General features: G+C 42.0%; 1 protein-coding gene and 1 long non-coding RNA gene across 3 annotated transcripts in view; one reads left to right on the forward strand and one right to left on the reverse strand.

Annotated features, from left to right (window-relative positions):
* The window catches only part of SLC4A7 (solute carrier family 4 member 7), a 441084-nt gene that overhangs the window by 258274 nt on the left and 165234 nt on the right, over window positions 1-17576 (forward strand). The gene's annotated exons all lie outside the window — the stretch shown is intronic.
* Window positions 1-17576, reverse strand: part of LOC144784879 (uncharacterized) — a 334923-nt gene that overhangs the window by 66140 nt on the left and 251207 nt on the right. The gene's annotated exons all lie outside the window — the stretch shown is intronic.

Consider the following 17576-nt stretch of genomic DNA (forward strand, 5'->3'; position numbering starts at 1 on the left):
CCTCAACGACTGCTGGGCTCGACAGAAATGCAGCGACAAAATATCAAAGAGGCCCCCAGTATCTTCGGAGAAGATATTGAACAGTAAGAAAACTAAACCTCTGCACCATAGGAAGAAGAGGCCTTCTCCGCCCAAGATTCCGATTCTGAGCTGGACCTAGTATTCAAGTCCCAGGACGTTCAGCCAGTCAAGGTGCCATCAGTACCAAAGCTCCTTTACCCACAAAACTAGCTTCCATCAAACATAAGGCTTCTGGGCCACCACTGCCATCTGGTCATGGTAGGCACAAGACTCCGCTTCCAGCGCCCTGCCCTCCAGCTCTGCACCAAACACACACGTCAAGCCTTCTGGCTCAAGCTCGTGTTGAGATAACACAATTTGCCACCTTAAGCTTTGGCTCCGAAAGACAAAAAAATAGACCACTCCAGCTCACTACAGAACATTTTGGCACCCAAACAAAAGGCTACTCTTCAAAAGCCTCCAGAGCCAATTTTGGAAACCATGCAACAAAACCTGGATCCAAAACAGAAAAAACTGTATAGAACTGTATAGAAATCCAGATACTAGACCTATTACAGAAAAACAGCAATATCTTCCTCCAAAAGAAAGATAGACACTGGATATAAAATCCCTCTGAAGGACACGGCTACTGGCACTCTTCACCCTATTTCTCCTACCCCTCCACCCTCTTCACCAGTATCTATTGTACCACCATCAGACCCTCTAGCCATTTCTCCACAGGGCTCTCCACGTACAGATTCTGATATAGGGGGTGACACTTATGAACAACCACCGTCAGATCCATGGGATGATTACAATATAGATCCTTCTACAGATGCAGACTCAGATCTATACCCTGCTAATCCTTCCCCTCCTGATGACAATACTTCATACAAACAGGTAATTGCTAGGGCAGCTACATACCATGGAGTTACTTTACACAAGGACTCTTTGGAAGAAGATTTCTTATTTGAAACATTAGGGACCATACATAGGACAACACAATCATTACCTTTGTTAAAAGGTATGATGAGGCACGCTTGGGAAATTTGTAAAGATCCAGTCAGGGCATGTATCTTAACACCTAGGATGGATAAATATAAACCCCCACCATCTGACCCTCTTTTTATTAGGGCAAGATGCCTTTAGATTCCTTGGTTGTCTCCAATGACCATAAAAGTGCAAATTCCCAAACTACAGGGGATGCACCACCTCCGGACTAAGAGTCCAGGCTAATAGATGCCTCGGGTAAAAGAGTGGGCTTGCAATCAGCCAATCACTTTCTCATAGCCAGTACAAAAGGTATTTTGGCTATATGCGATAGAGCCCATTGGGACGAAAAAAGTCTTACTCCAATGTCTCCCATAAGAGCACAGAAAGAGGGCAGGAACTGGTACAGGAGGGAAAACTAATCTCCAGTTCCTCTATTACGTGTTACATACTGCAGCCAGAGGAGTCCACACGAGTGCTCTCCTCAGAAGACACGCATGGTTACGAATTTCTGGTTTAAACCAGAAGTACAGCAAGCAATGCTAAATGCCCCATTCGACAAGGAACATCTTTTTGGTCCTCAAGTGGATGAATCACTCAAGAAAATGAAGAAAGACGCAGAAGTAGCAAAATCTATGGGGGCACTACAGTCACTCTCTACCAGAGGCTCCTTTCACTGCTCATTTTATAGGGGATGCTCCAAAAGTACCTCCACAGATGCAAACATATCTTCATATGAAATACAAAATCAATCCTCCCCTCTAGAATATTTTACATGGTCGGTTACAGAGGGAACAATCAGTCAGAGGTTGAGGTACCCTAACACATACCTCTCCATCTCCCTACAAATTTACTTCATAACACCATGGTTATTGCTTGGAGCTCACTGGCAATTCTCCCAATATTCCACCTCACATTCACAAACTCTCCAGAGCAACAGCAACTGCTCAAACAAGAAGTACTCTTCTAACAAAAGGAGCAATAGAACCAGTTTCATTACAACACCAAGGTTCAGGGGTTTACTCCCTTTACTTCCAAATCCCAAAAAAGGACAGATCTCTACGACCAATACTAGCTCTCAGACCTATAAACTTCTACATACTGTAAGAACACGTCCATATGGTCACACTCTAAGTGCTGCACCTCTTAATACAACTTTGTCAGCTCTAGACTTAACTGGCACGCACTTTCACATCCCTATTCACTCAGCACATCGCAAATACCTCAGATTAGTGGTAGTAGGAAAGCCCTATCAATCCAAAGTGCTCCCATTTTGGAGTAACTACTGCACCTAGAGTATTCACCACATGTCTAGCACTAGTAGCAGCTCATCTAAGACAAATTAATGTCTTCCCATATCTAGACGATTAGCTCATAAAAGCCAACACACATCTCCAGCGTTTACAACCCATTCAAATTACAATAAAACTTCAATTGGGATGTGCAAAAAAGCCCATCTTTAACCTACACAACTGCGACCCTATCTAGGAGCTATTCTAAAAAGTCCGGTTTAGCTTATCCCAATGCAGCCAGAATTCACAATTTTCAAACACTGCAACTACAATTCCATAGCAACCAATATCTGAGTAAGAACTTTCATGCAACTTTTAGTGCTGATGGCATCATGCATTGCCATAGTACCTCATGCAAGCTTAAACTTGCGTCCTCTACAGCAATGCTTAGCATGCCAATGGAATGAATCACAGGGTCAACTAAAAGATCTAGTGTTTGGTAGACCACTGCTCCCATCACTCTACAGTGGTGGAACACCTTAAACTTGTCAAAAGGGTGGCCCTTTATTGACCCTGTTTCACAAGTTGTGCTCACAGCAGACTCATTCCTTACAGGGTGGTGTTTATTACAACCTCTAACAGTTCAGGGTCTCAGTTCAGGGTCTTTGGGACACGAAACACAAACGTCGCCACATCAACAACTAGAGCTTCTAGCTGCTCAACTAGCTCTCAAAGCATTTCTACCTCGCCTGATAGGGAAAGTTGTCTTATTCCAGACGGACAATATGACATCTATGTAGTTTATATAAAAACGGGGGGGGAGGGAGGGATACCCTCTCTACAGTTATCACACCTCTCTCAGACTGTTTGGCATTGGACAATAAATCACAAAATCCTATTGCTAGCAGAACACCTTCCAGCGTCTAACAACTAATTTGTCGACCTCCGCAGGATTCAGCAACCAGCCCACAAGTGGAAACTCCACCCCCAAGTTCTCTTCCCATACTTCCATAAACGATTTGGATTTGACTGCATCCATAAGTTTTAGAACGTCACTTTCCTCAGAAGGGTGAAAAATAAAAGTATCCTCCACCCGTGCATCCTTTTTAGCAGGAGAAAAGCTATAGTTCCTGCTGCTATCATGGAAGGTCGCATATGAAGAAACCAGCTACTTTATTACAATAGCCTGCAGTACTGCAGTGACCCGTCTAGGGAAATAAGTTGTTTTACCATACTAAATAAGTTCTTTGAGGAGGAGCATCTATCTGCTCAATGTAAAACTCCCTCCGCGCTCTCCTAATTTGTTGATGCTAAAACTTGAGTGCTTCAAAATATTTCAGCTTATTTTCATTTTGATAGTTCATCCTCCAGCGGCGTTCGCATTCAGTACCAAAGAGTGTCTCCTTGCAGTGTTTGTACACAGGGCTCCAGAGGGTTTGAATTTGTAGTGGCCTACAGTAGACACTAAGGCTAATTTATTGGACATTTTAAAACCTGGGCCATAAACAGCTGAGCGTTTGTTGCTATTTTAGGAAATTGGCTCTGTATATGGTATGCCACTGAGTGGTTATACCACGCACAGAGTCCAGGGGCTCCCCAAAGTGTACAGGCTCAATGTAAAACCCAAAGTGCCCTATGTGGTAGTGTGGGCGAGCAGCCTTCGGCCTAACACAGAGGAGTGCAAGACATGTATAGCACAAAACTGACCAATAATGGGGACACGACTCAAAACGGAGACCAACACCAATTTTAGAAAAATAAGCTTTGTATCTTATTTTAAGACTAAGATTTCGCGATAAGGTAAGTACATTTTTTAATATAAATACTTTTTACTTTTAATAGGTCGACACTTTAAACAAGTTCTGCACAGTTCAATGGTCTCCTGTGGAGGAAACAATGCATTTACACAAGTATGTGTGCAACATACAATTTTAGTCTTCAGGTCCAAAAGTCAGCAAGAAGCGAGGGTCAGGTGAGTACCAACACTGCACCTGCAGCAGCAAAAGGGCGGCAGGGTGCGGAGGTCAAAATCTGAGTTCGTGCTAATGCGTTTCAATGGAGACTGTGGGTGCTTGGAGCCAAAATAATCGCAAATAGGATACAGTGACTATTGGAGCACAGCAACAGATGTGCTGTATCTCCACCTTTTGATGTAGAACAGACCTGCAAATTCTGAATGGTATTAAAGAAAATTGCTTCCATTATACATTGAAAGTCATCCTTTATGGACGTGTCACACACGTAAGAGTCATACTTCATCTGCTTCCTGTCCCCACACTGGTAGGATCATACCATCAGGGCCGACTCAACTGTAGTGTAGTTCCTATTATCCCAATAGGCTCTGCGCATTGGAATAATACCTTCAATAGTATAGGCCTAGACCAGACGTTAACTAGGTCTACTACTGTCGATATTAGACTTAAAGTTTTGGGTTTGCCAGCTAGCTCAGAGTTCACTAGAAACCTTCTCGAATAGGCAAGGAGGAGTTGAACCTCCCTGGATAGACAAGAAGGGTTTTAGTTTCTGACAACCATAGAACATGACAACTTTGCTCTCCCCTAATCAAGAGTGTATCTCGAGAGTCGTGTGAACAAAAGGCAATTTATTTTACTCAGTCAGTACGTGCATTCTTAGTCTCATCAGATTGTAGAGAAAAGGAAGAGACGGGCGTGTTCAATAAAAAGATGTTATTTATTGATCAGTCTCTTTTCTCATACAAGAGAAATGGATCGATATTATTGCAATACTTATCGTTAAGTAAAGTGCATACATTAGAAGCAGAAGTATAAAATAATACTGTAAAAACATTGATATGGTTTCTAAGCCATATGAAGGTTTAAAATGAATAAAATATATTACATACACATATACATTTGACTAAACGTACTCAACTGGTGTTTCTAAATACGCCTACCCCGTGTACCTGACCTAAGCCTAATACGTGGGCGGAAATAGAAAGTTACAGTTTAAGTTAAGTTTGTTTTTGCCAAGTGACTGACTAAAGAATTCTCTGCGAGGGGTTATTCAGTTCTGTACCTGGAAGTTAGGATGAATGAGGGATGGTATCTCTCTTCTCTGGTCTCGATATTCTAGGCTGCCTGCGAGGGCTACCCAGAAGCGCCGGTGCTGGATTTCTCGGCAGGAGAAAGCAGCGCGTCTCGTTCTCAGCGCGTCAGGAAGGCGGGGCTGCGCCAGCTGGGTCTGCTCTGCTCTGGGCTTCGGCAAGTATGGCTGCTCCGTCTCGTCACCACCGCGTGTGTTTGCATAGGGCAATATCGGTAATATTTATACCTTTAAGGTGCCGAGATTGATGTAAGGATGGACATAGATACGTCAATAAGGATGTCATACGACCAGGTCGTTAGCACATTCTTTTGCTGAAGTTCTCGGTGAAATCAAAACAATGGCCGCAGGGTTTTTCCCAGGTTGTCATAGGTTTGATTTGTTATGAGAACTCCGTATGCCTTATCAGGGGCTGGAGGAATATCGCTTGTCTAATTAGATCGCAAGCGTTATGACCTAATCAGATAACACGTTCCTGTGCCGTAGTGTGGCTTCGTCAGATAACGGTATCTGCATCATGGGGGTTTGCTGCCTCATGGGCTGACTGCTAGTTAACTTGTTGGTTTGTTAACCAGAATAGGGTCAGGAATAGGGGGATCGATTCAGAACCTATAGGAATACATCACACCCACTCCACGCTAACTATGGTCATATTTACTAATCTATGCATAGTAAAACATAGGACAACATACTATAGAGTAGTGTGTATACCTTACCACCCCAAAATACATAAATGCATTTTGAAATTTACAAATATACGGAAAAATTGCAGTCATATGTATTGTATGCACTCAAGCTGTAGAATAATGCTAAAGTAATTACGCATTTGTATACATTATTGCTATTCGGTATATGAGAATTTACACATGAAATGGCTCTTAATACAGAAAAAAAATTGGAGACCATTTCATCACAGAATAAAATATTTATGAACATGCCAGCGGGCAGCTAAAGTCTATAAGCTATCTAAGTTCAGAAAACTTATTTCTCTAAGAATAGTTCTTACTTTAAGCAGAAGATAGTGTCCCGAAAAATATGCAAAAATATTTTGGGGCTGCTGAAAAAATTGCTGTCCGTGAACTGGAGCGAAGTTTGTTCATGTGACTCTATTATTAAAGTTGAAGGCCAAATTCAGGGAACGCCCTGTACGAGTTTGTTCAAAAGTCTCTATTTCTGCTCTGGTGAGAACATCATATCATTTAGGCTTTCGAAAAAGTTGTCAACAGCTTCCTGGGAGAGTTCCACTAACTCGGAAATAGGTGTAACCATGCATTCGTGCGCATGATTGTCTCCGTTGACATTCTGATTTGGATTGCTGACAGAAGGTCGTACCTGATCGATGCTGCTTTCATCTTGTACTTCACTACCCCTTAATCGTAGTGGTGAAGCTTCCACGAATGCCGTCATCAGGATTGGTAGCCTTTGAGGGCAGGACAAAGCATGAGCCTTGATCGGACTCCACAATGTTTCTGCATCCATTGGCGCATCCGATTGTAGCGTCAGACAGGTGTCTAACACGCATTCTTCTCCGCATAGCAGGCACCTTAATACAGGTAAAACACATCGTTGCCACATAGGTCGAAATGATAGAAACCAAGTCATGTTCAGGTCTCTAAGCCGGGATAGTCCCAGGATTCTTGATATCCGGTCCCGGTATCCAATGTCTAGGATTGTCTCTTCCCTTGTCGCAGGTGTTTTGTCTGTGACATGGTTTGCCATAACGAAATATAAGGACTAGGAATAGGATTCCTGCAATCAGTCCTAAAATGAGGGGAAGACCGCCAAAAATCGAGTGGACGAAATCTGGAAAAATACCCAGTATGGCTTTGAATGGTGTTAATGCCATCGAAAATACTGTCTTAAATACTTGTGAGACCCCACTGGTATCAGAAATATTTAAGATTTCATTCAGGATTTCTGCGAAATGTATGGGGGAATTAGTTGATAATAATGTATGTATCTCTGCAGTCGTCCTTGCGACTTGTAGATCATACGTTTCTTTTGATGACGTGAGCCTGGTCGGCGTCTGAAGAAGCACTGTTTTCATTCTGCTTAAAGTATCTATTCGAATAGAAGTAATTTTCAAGTTGGGCCATGCCCTTGCCTCCCTGTCTGGAAAGGAGCTGGGGAACAATGAGTGTCCACAGCACTTGACCTTCGCAGTCGTAGTTACGAGATAAGGAGTCCCGGGCATAAGACTACAACATCTGCGATCTACAATTAGAATGTAACTCCCATTATAGAGTCTTTGAAAGAATGGTTCTATCTCTGTTGCAGGTGCGCCTTGCTGGTGACATGAAAGGTTATTTGAGTTCCCTTCACAGGCTCCATGCAAACTAATTCCGTTACACAGAAGTGTGCCGCTTAGTGACATCGCACAATTATTGCCACTAAGAAACACTTTCTGTCCTTTATTACTGACACATGCATGTGAATAGGGCAGGTTCCATGTTGTTTTTATGTACCCGTTTCCCAATTTCTCGTACATGCCAGCCTGTATATATTTTTGGCAGTATTGAAACCTGAAGGTTGATATTGGAATATTTATTATCCCATGTATTATCCATTCACTGACAGGTCGTTCTGACATTGTCACTGGTAATCTCTCAAGTTTCTCAATGCTCAGGATTGTATAATCAGCTCCCTTTTGGGCCATACTGATTTGTCTATCAGTAAGGTTAAAGATATAGAATAGTGACGTTGTGTTGATTAAACGCCAAGGCACATAGCCTGAACGCAGATTTTGTAACGTCCAGCCAAGCTGTACAATAGAACGCAATTGAGACTGACCGTGTTGTAATAACAGTAAGTCTTGCGATAATATGTCGATTGCTGAAGACACAATGCTGTCCAAAGAAAAAATTCTGGAGGACAGAGTCATTAACCCATTGTCCACTACAGAAAGTGATTTTTCCAAATTAATACGGTCAATTTCCCGTATTCTCTCTGCTGTTTCAATTTGACTAACCTTCCAGGCCTCATTGTATGCTGCATATACAGAGGCTGCTATGAAACGCTTTTGACGCTGTTTGCGTGGTCCCATAGTGAAATCACGCAAGTCAGCACCATCAGTAAGTAAAGTTAGGTGTTGCTTAATTTCTGCCAGTGTGGAAGTTTGTAGCCATTGAAGGCATAATTTGCCCACACTGTAGGTGGTTATTATCCCTGGGTGATGTCTTTGAGGATATCTAGGGTCTGGCCTGGTCATTTTGAACCCCTGTGTTTTGTTCAGGAATCTGTCTTGACAGTTATTAGTATCTGTGGGCCAGATCAACCACTGTTTCCAATCTGGATGTGTTCTGTTTTGGTTTAATACATAATTTACGTCTATCTCTTCTTCTGTGGAACTATTGCTGTTCATTGTTGGTTTTGGAATAGACGGTTTATTTAAGTCTTTGATTTTGGCTAGGCCAAGACAGGTTGTTTGTTGAACAGTGTCATTTAAAAATATAATTTGTTCTGGGATCATGCAGGCTCTAAACAAAGATTCTATACCCTGTACTTGCCATTCTTTTGTGCCCCAAACACTTTTCAATTCAACATTTTTGTCCCAATAATCAAAACCAAAAGTATTCATTTGTTCAAAGAATGAGTCTGAATATATCAATTTTGTGTTGGTTATCATGGTCTTTGTCCCTGTCTTATTTGACAATTTGAAATAAAATGTTTCAGCATTACTTATGTTAAAACCTGAAAAGTACGAATATTTGTCGTAAACGGTTCTTGAGCTTCCTTTTGGAGGTGTTGCACAATGTTCCCATTGATTATAATTTAAAACATTTCTAGGTTGTGCAGATCTATGTAGAAAATGGTTACCATAGTGGTTATAACAGTACATACTATCATAATTTGTAGAACCCTGCAAATAATCATGTTTGGTAAATTTAGCAGACCTTACTAAGTCAGACATCATATTATTAATGCTTTCGAAGTCCCAATCATCAGCAAATGAGCTTGGTTTTACAAAGTCACTCAAAGAGATCTTAATTTGGTGTGGATATTTCAGGATTTCAACCGGACCATAGATTTCGTAGTCAGTGTTGTCCCATGCTACCCCACCCGGTATAGGATTGGCTGTGAAGTTGGCTGAAGAAAGTTCTTTTTTCTCGACGTGTGAAGATGTGTGTGGTTTGAGGATCAAGTTGATTTTCTGACTTGCTGTGTCCATTTTAGCATATTTTCCCTCAATGAAGCGTCCCAAAGTTAGTACCATGATGAGCCAAAGTATGAGGATAAATGCACCAAAACCCACCCAAAATTCAAGCCATGGAGAAATCAGATATGTTTCTTTCAGTTGTTTCAAAAGTTCTTTAGCTTTATCTTTAAAGGTTTTTGATGATGGCTGTGTCTTTGATTCACTGAAGCCTTCAGAGGAATCATCGAAGTTTATGAAGTAGCCGGATGCAGTTCTGTCAATTGTTCCAATTGGTTCAGGATTACTGTTTCTTGCATTTGCACTTGGTACTTCATTGTAGATTGGTGTGTCTCTGCTAAATGTTTTTATTTGGGTTTTCAGAGGTCTAAGTTCCATTGCATTGTTGCATAGTCCTTGTTGTTCTTCTGTAGGCGTTTCGAATGTAATGAGCCTCTTAGTTAGGTCCTCTGTACTGGTAGCAAACCTTGGTGTTCTGCTACTTATTGGGAGTCCACTTGGCCTACTATTTGTTATCGGCCACATGATTGTGGTTTTACCAGGTCGATGGATACAACTCGGTTCTCCTTTTTACCAGCAAGCGGCGGTAGTACAACTGATCTTGTCCCGTTGACAGACAAGACAGGAACTGCTTTTCTGTAAGAAGGCCCAAATTCCTTCTTTACCGCGATCTTTTCTCTGACTAGATCCCCGACTTTTGGAATCCAGACAGGTCTTGCTGGGACAGGTGGTGGTTCTTCAGTGGTTGTTGGCTGCTGTTTCAACTTTATGTTGCTCAGGTCTTTTCTTGTTTTGTTTAAGTCCTGCAAAATAGCCAAACGGTCTTTGATATCAAAGCTTTTTTCTTTCACCACTGAAGTCTGACTATCAAGGTCAGAGATCAACATCCTAGTTCCAAATAATAATTCGTACGGACTGAATCCCTTCAGAGAATTTCTTGGCAGGTTATTTAGACTACGTTGGACACTTATTAGATGTTTGACCCACCCAGCTCCCGAACCTAATATCCTTTCCGTTATAGATTGCTTTATGCCTTGGTTTTTTCTTTACACCATCCCGTATCCCTCAGGAAGGAAGTGAGAAGATTCCCGCTGTGCTATGCTCATTTGGCCATGTTTCCCCTCAGGCTGGAGGGCTAGAGTGAAAACAATGGTCAAACGTAGCATGCTCTTAGCGTATATGCCATTTAGACTCGCAAATCTTGTATAACAGTCCAGACGTCAGCCGAGTGCTGGTGATCTACATTATAAGTGGAAACTAGCCTGTATATGTTAATCGCAAGCCTTGCTTTTTACTCTTGATTTTTCCTGGAGTAAAACGACAAGGTATTAAACTGTTTCTCTCCCCACTGCAATCTCTGTTGCAGTTTGGGCAGTTTTTTACAAACATGGTGTGATGCAGGCTCATGCCTGGCCACCAGTACCTTGATTGTAATTCTTCCAGAGAATCTTTTAGTTTGAGGTGTCTGAGACCCTCGCCCATATGTGCGTCTGCGATTAACAAGTTTCTCCTGTCCATGTTTGGAATCACTCTATCCCCCACTCCAGGGATTCGAGCAAAAGGGACGGAGTTTGCATCGATTATGTATGTATAATTGAGTGGATAGTTGATCGGTAGCGCTGAGCAGTTGCCTTTTGATGACGTTTTCACCGCCAGCACTGTTTCACCGTCAATGTATTTTAATGTACGCTTTTTTCGAACTACGGGAGCCGATTTAGTGGCTGCCGCTGTGGCTGTTTCAGTTAATGAATTCCCTGCAACGTGAACGCCATCACGCTGATGACTCAGTGAGTGTGTCACGTGAGTCTTTGGTAGTTCTTTTTGTAAAAGAGCTATTTGTTCCCAGAGCAGTTTCTGCTTTATTGGTGCATCTGTGTCATCTTTGTAACCGTTTTGAATCCATGTCTGCAAATCCTTGTTATATGATTTGACGCAGTAATATGAATCTGACACTATAAGTGTCGGGAATTCGCGATCCGCATTATCTAGCGCCATTTTCAATGCTAATATTTCAGTCTGTTGTTCTGAATTAGTTTCTACTGAGTGTGTTTTTGTTAATAGAGGTCTTAGTTTACCTCCGCGCCACACTTCTTTTGTAATCCCACATGTGGGGTTGTATGCCTGTTCTCCCCAAACGGGGGGTTGAGCATGTCCGTCTGTATAAATTATACAGGCGTAGTGACTTAAAGGCAGAATGTCGATTGGCAGAGGGAATGTTCTTTCATATTCTAGATTTTCCATTTCTTCTAGTTCTGGATCAAAGTAATAGTATACTTTGTCCGTTGTGATTGAATTCACCCATTGTATCCATTCCGGATTCAATGTTGTTGTTGGTAAATTACACGGTGTTGTTAGTGCCTCAAAGGCTGATTCTGCTGTTCTGACTATATGTCTACCGTCAGCTTGATCTTTTTCTCTAGCTATTGCGGTTTGAACTGCATGAACAATTTTTTCTTTGTTGCTGAATTTCTGTTCAGCTTCTGTGTACAAGTGTGATTTGAATGCAATTGGTACCTTTTCTCCCTCATTAGAGGTCAGGTATGTGAATCCGCATCTCCCTGGGATGACTCGAATCACAAGATTGCGCGTGTTATCACGTGTTTCTAATTTTGTTTTAATTAGCATGTCTGTTTGTAAGGATCTCAAAATTTCTGTGTATTTGAGTCCAATTGGATCTTTTAAAATCTGGTTTTATCAGATCATAAAGGGGTTTGACCCTTTCTGCGTAATTTGCAATGTATGTTCTTCCGAAATTTAGGAAGCCTAGAATTGACTGTAGGTTTTTTAGTGTTCTAAGTGCTTGGAGTACGGCACATTTTTCTAGAAAATTGTCAGCCAGGCTTTTGCCTTCACTTGATAATTCATATCATAAGAACAGGACTGTCAGATGGGCAATTCTGGATTTTTTAAAGTTGAATTTGTAACCCTCTGCTGCGAACCCAAGTATTATGGTGTTCACTCTCTTCAAGTGAGTCTCCAAGTCATCATCTGTTAAGTATATGTCGTCAACATATGATAATGCTTCGTCGTCATATATTTGTAGTAATTCTGTTACTCTCGCTGAGAATACTCCCGGGCTGTTCTTGTACCCCTGGGCTAACCGACAGAATTGTTTTTGAGTGCCATTTATTGAGAAAGCAGACAAATATCTGCTCTCTGGTGCTATGTTTTGACAAAAGAATCCATTAGAGATGTCTAAGGTTGTTTTGTATTTTTTGCGCACTATGTTATTCATTAGTGCAGCACTATGCGAATTTTGCACTGCAAAAGTTTTGCAACATGATTTAAGGTGTCGGTAATCCAAAACTAGACGATATGAATTGTCTGGTTTGGAGACCGGAAACAAAGGGTTGTTCATTTGTGAGGTGCAAGTTTCAATCACCCCCTGGTATTCTAGCTGATCTAGGATTTCTTTTACCTGTTTTGTAGCTTCTTGCTTAATTGGGTACTGCCTTTGTGCAGTAGGTTGTGATTTTAACTGGATTTTGTGAGGAGGAGAGTCCTCATCCCATCCTACGTGATTTTTATATAAAGCAGGAGCTAGAGCTACTGCCCACTTTCTTGCAAGTGTATATTTTTTATGAATTGGGATATGATTTGAGAAGGCAGGCATAATTATTTCTTCGCCATGAGGGCACTCCCTGACAAACTCTGGTGGCCAGTCTTTTTCAGCTAGAAGGATGTCATAGCCCTTGGAGAGATTATCCCAAAATAGTCCCCTTATTTTTCTAGTCTTATCTCCCTCTATACGTAATGTTATTTCGTATATTTTGTGAGGTTTGCTAACTCTGGTGTCTGCAGTTTCCACTTGAAGATATTCATTCGTGTCCACTGTCTCCAGATGATTCATAAGGACTTTGCGAGCTATGCTCACTTCTGCTGCGCTGTCTAGCATTGTCTGAGCCCATTCTCCGTTTTTCAGTTGTGTCCTCAGTATTCTCGGCATTGTTAACTACCTTGATACTGGCTACCTTCTTTTTTGGAAATTGTAATTTCTTTTTTAGCTGAGCAGGTTCCTTGTCTTTGGACTTGGCGTGCTCTTCTCTTTGTTCTGATCGTCCTCTTCTTTCCGATTTCTGCGAGGAAGTCTGAAAAGATTGAGAGGGACGTGTATCAATGTCTTGATATCTATCAGGCTTTTTTATATTATCCCTATTTCTAAGGTTAGATCTTTTCCCAGAGGGGTCACTCTGGGGTGAATTGTGTCTTTGGTTCGGAGATTTTTCTCTTCGCCTAGGAGACCTTCCTCTGGACTGGAATTTCTTTTCTTTAGGATTGGATTGTTTGTTTCCATCCCAGCTCTTTTTCTGTGATGTTGAATTATTATTAAAAAATATTTTTTCAGGACTTTCAATCAGTTGTGGTTTTACTGGTATTCCACCTAAACTATCTCTACCTAGTTCCTCATAGGATTTTTCTATGATTCTGGCAATTTCAGCTGGTTGGTCTGCTATATCTGTCTCCTTTAACCTCTGGCGGATCGCCACGTTTGCTGCTTCACCCTTTATGTTGGCTAGTAATATAGCCGAGACCTGCTTGAAGTCTTTTAGTAATTTCATACCAAGAGTTAAAGCTGGTTCTGGACCGTATTCGTCTTGAATTTGTTTTAGCACATCTTGTATTACCGAATTGGATTGAACACCGTGCGTTTTTGTGTAGATGGCAGCAAAGACTGTACCCCAAGTGTCACAGTCCTCAATGTGTGGTGCGATCCCCATTGGAAGACAGATAGTCAGAATCCTGTGTTTTTCTAACGGGGTGGTGTCAGGAAACACCGCCTCTATTTGGGTGATTTTCTGTGCCAACCAGAATGGTATTTGTTCCCGTTTAGCCGGTACTTTACCTAGGCAGGATTGTATGTTCTGTGGTGTAATTTTATTTGTGTTCCCCTGGTGGGGGGGGTCAGCTGTGGAATTTTAATTGCTGGCTGAATTGTTGAAGTCCGCATCACGTATTGGACTAATTGTCTATGTATTTTTATTAGTTGTTTTAGCTGTGTTAAAAAGGTTTGCTGCAGACATCCCATCGATGTCTGGATGTGGTGTGTATCCGGCTAGGACCGGCCACGTTGCTCCTGGTCTACCTAAAGGACCGAGCCTGGTGATGTGATTATTATGTTTTAGGGCGCCATCAAATAAGAGTAGGTGCTCTTGAAATTTGAGTGGTACTTCCACCTCCTCGAAAGGAGTGTACGTTTCAGGAGGTTCCTCTATTTTGTAATAGTGGAAGTACTTTGTTACAGCATTTGCTGCTGGAAAATGTATCCATGAATAGTATACCTCTGTCTGCCGATATTCGTGTGCCTCAATTACGAATATGACTGTGCCACCTCTAGGTGTCAGTCCATTTTCTATAAGTTTTAAGGTTATAGATTTCTTTTTGATGACCGGGATGAGTATTATATCCGGGTCTGCGTCTTGCAGTGCAGTATCAGCTGCTGCTATGTCAGCTGCTAATCTAACTGCCTCTCTTTCTTCATCACTGTCTCCCATTTTACTGACAGGATGGTTATTTCTTTTGTTTGCAGATCAGGTTTCTTATGGAAACGAAAGATTAGATGCACAATATTTTGGAACAGTGTATCCTTCAACGTTGACTAAACCAAGAACCATACATAGGAGTTTCCTCCTGCGAGGTTTGGCGGATATAACCTTTCACCCACTCCAGACGTCTTTGGAGTATTATGGGAAAAAGGGGTCTGAGTGAGAAAGCACGACTGAGTTACTCTAAATGTCTTACGTTAGTTTTATCGCCCTTTCCAAACGCGTTGGGCGCCATGTAGTGTAGTTCCTATTATCCCAATAGGCTCTGCGCATTGGAATAATACCTTCAATAGTATAGGCCTAGACCAGACGTTAACTAGGTCTACTACTGTCGATATTAGACTTAAAGTTTTGGGTTTGCCAGCTAGCTCAGAGTTCACTAGAAACTTTCTCGTATAGGCAAGGAGGAGTTGAACCTCCCTGGATAGACAAGAAGGGATTTAGTTTCTGACAACCATAGAACATGACAACTTTGCTCTCCCCTAATCAAGAGTGTATCTCGAGAGTCGTTTGAACAAAAGGCAATTTATTTTACTCAGTCAGTACGTGCATTCTTAGTCTCATCAGATTGTAGAGAAAAGGAAGAGACGGGCGTGTTCAATAAAAAGATGTTATTTATTGATCAGTCTCTTTTCTCATACAAGAGAAATGGATCGATATTATTGCAATACTTATCGTTAAGTAAAGTGCATACATTAGAAGCAGAAGTATAAAATAATACTGTAAAAACATTGATATGGTTTCTAAGCCATATGAAGGTTTAAAATGAATAAAATATATTACATACACATATACATTTGACTAAACGTACTCAACTGGTGTTTCTAAATACGCCTACCCCGTGTACCTGACGTAAGCCTAATACGTGGGCGGAAATAGAAAGTTACAGTTTAAGTTAAGTTTGTTTTTGACAAGTGACTGACTAAAGAATTCTCTGCGAGGGGTTATTCAGTTCTGTACCTGGAAGTTAGGATGAATGAGGGATGGTATCTCTTCTCTGGTCTCGATATTCTAGGCTGCCTGCGAGGGCTACCCAGAAGCGCCGGTGCTGGATTTCTCGGCAGGAGAAAGCAGCGCGTCTCGTTCTCAGCGCGTCAGGAAGGCGGGGCTGCGCCAGCGGGGTCTGCTCTGCTCTGGGCTTCGGCAAGTATGGCTGCTCCGTCTCGTCACCAGCGCGTGTGTTTGCATAGGGCAATATCGGTAATATTTATACCTTTAAGGTGCCGAGATTGACGTAAGGATGGACATAGATACGTCAATAAGGATGTCATACGACCAGGTCGTTAGCACATTCTTTTGCTGAAGTTCTCGGTGAAATCAAAACAATGGCCGCAGGGTTTTTCCCAGGTTGTCATAGGTTTGATTTGTTATGAGAACTCCGTATGCCTTATCAGGGGCTGGAGGAATATCGCTTGTCTAATTAGATCGCAAGCGTTATGACCTAATCAGATAACACGTTCCTGTGCCGTAGTGTGGCTTCGTCAGATAACGGAATCTGCATCATGGGGGTTTGCTGCCTCATGGGCTGACTGCTAGTTAACTTGTTGGTTTGTTAACCAGAATAGGGTCAGGAATAGGGGGATCGATTCAGAACCTATAGGAATACATCACACAACCTCCTTGAAAAATAAACCGGAAGGAGGGAGTTCTTAGATAAAGATCTATTGGACACTGTGCTAATACTAGTCACTGCTACTCTGTGTTAAAAATAAAGTGTAGACTACCTTATTAACCCTAGGTGTATCCTACTTGGGGCTTGACAATGGTCTGTTGATTCCCTAAGTTATAGGGGATTCCGGCTTCTTGGTCATAGTGGGGGTGGTGTCCTTTGTAGTCACACATTCGTCAAAAGGTGCACTCCTCATGAGTACCTACATCTTGCCTACTCTGGACTGCAGACACATGCCCAGTTCTAGGTAACCATCAGCCCTGAAGAATGCCCCAGACTGTTCAAGCTATTAACTATGGGCAAAAACTTGTTGGGTTGGCAGACAGGAGATGGATCCGAGACATTGGTCTCAATATACCCACCCAATGTTTGTTTTTTAAAACATACCCTGTGTCCTTATGAATAAAGGTAATAACCCTGGAACACAGAGCTATTTTTAGCAGCATCTGCATTCCCTTAATTTTGTCCCGTAGATTTTGATCTAAAAACTCCCTCATTACAGTTTAGTTTTGAAGAGGTTGAGTCCGCCTTGGTGTTATGGTCCTACCAGAGTGGGGAGAGCAAGCCGATGATGAAGCATGACATTGTGTGATCCTTCCTCCTCCATAAAGGATGACTTTCCATATATAAGGGAGGCAATTTTATTTAATATCATCCAAAATTAGCACAGACGGAGCCGCTGTCCTCAGGAGACTTGAAGGCACCAGTCCTCCCAGTGTTTTCAGAGGTCGCTGGCTGCAGGATAGGTCGCAGGGTCGTCTAAGCTGAAGACAGGCCTATAGGGCTGTGGTCAAAGCAGTCGTCGTCTTGAGTCTTCTCTAAATCTACAGGGATGTCTTCTTTCTTCTTGGGTCTTCACAAGTCGGCCTACTAGGGCTTGGGAAGCCTCCTAACTACATTTAGGGGGAGGGGGTTTCAGGGAAGTA

Source organism: Lissotriton helveticus, chromosome 10, assembly GCF_964261635.1.
Source record: "Lissotriton helveticus chromosome 10, aLisHel1.1, whole genome shotgun sequence".
NCBI classification, from domain to species: Eukaryota; Metazoa; Chordata; class Amphibia; order Caudata; family Salamandridae; genus Lissotriton; species Lissotriton helveticus.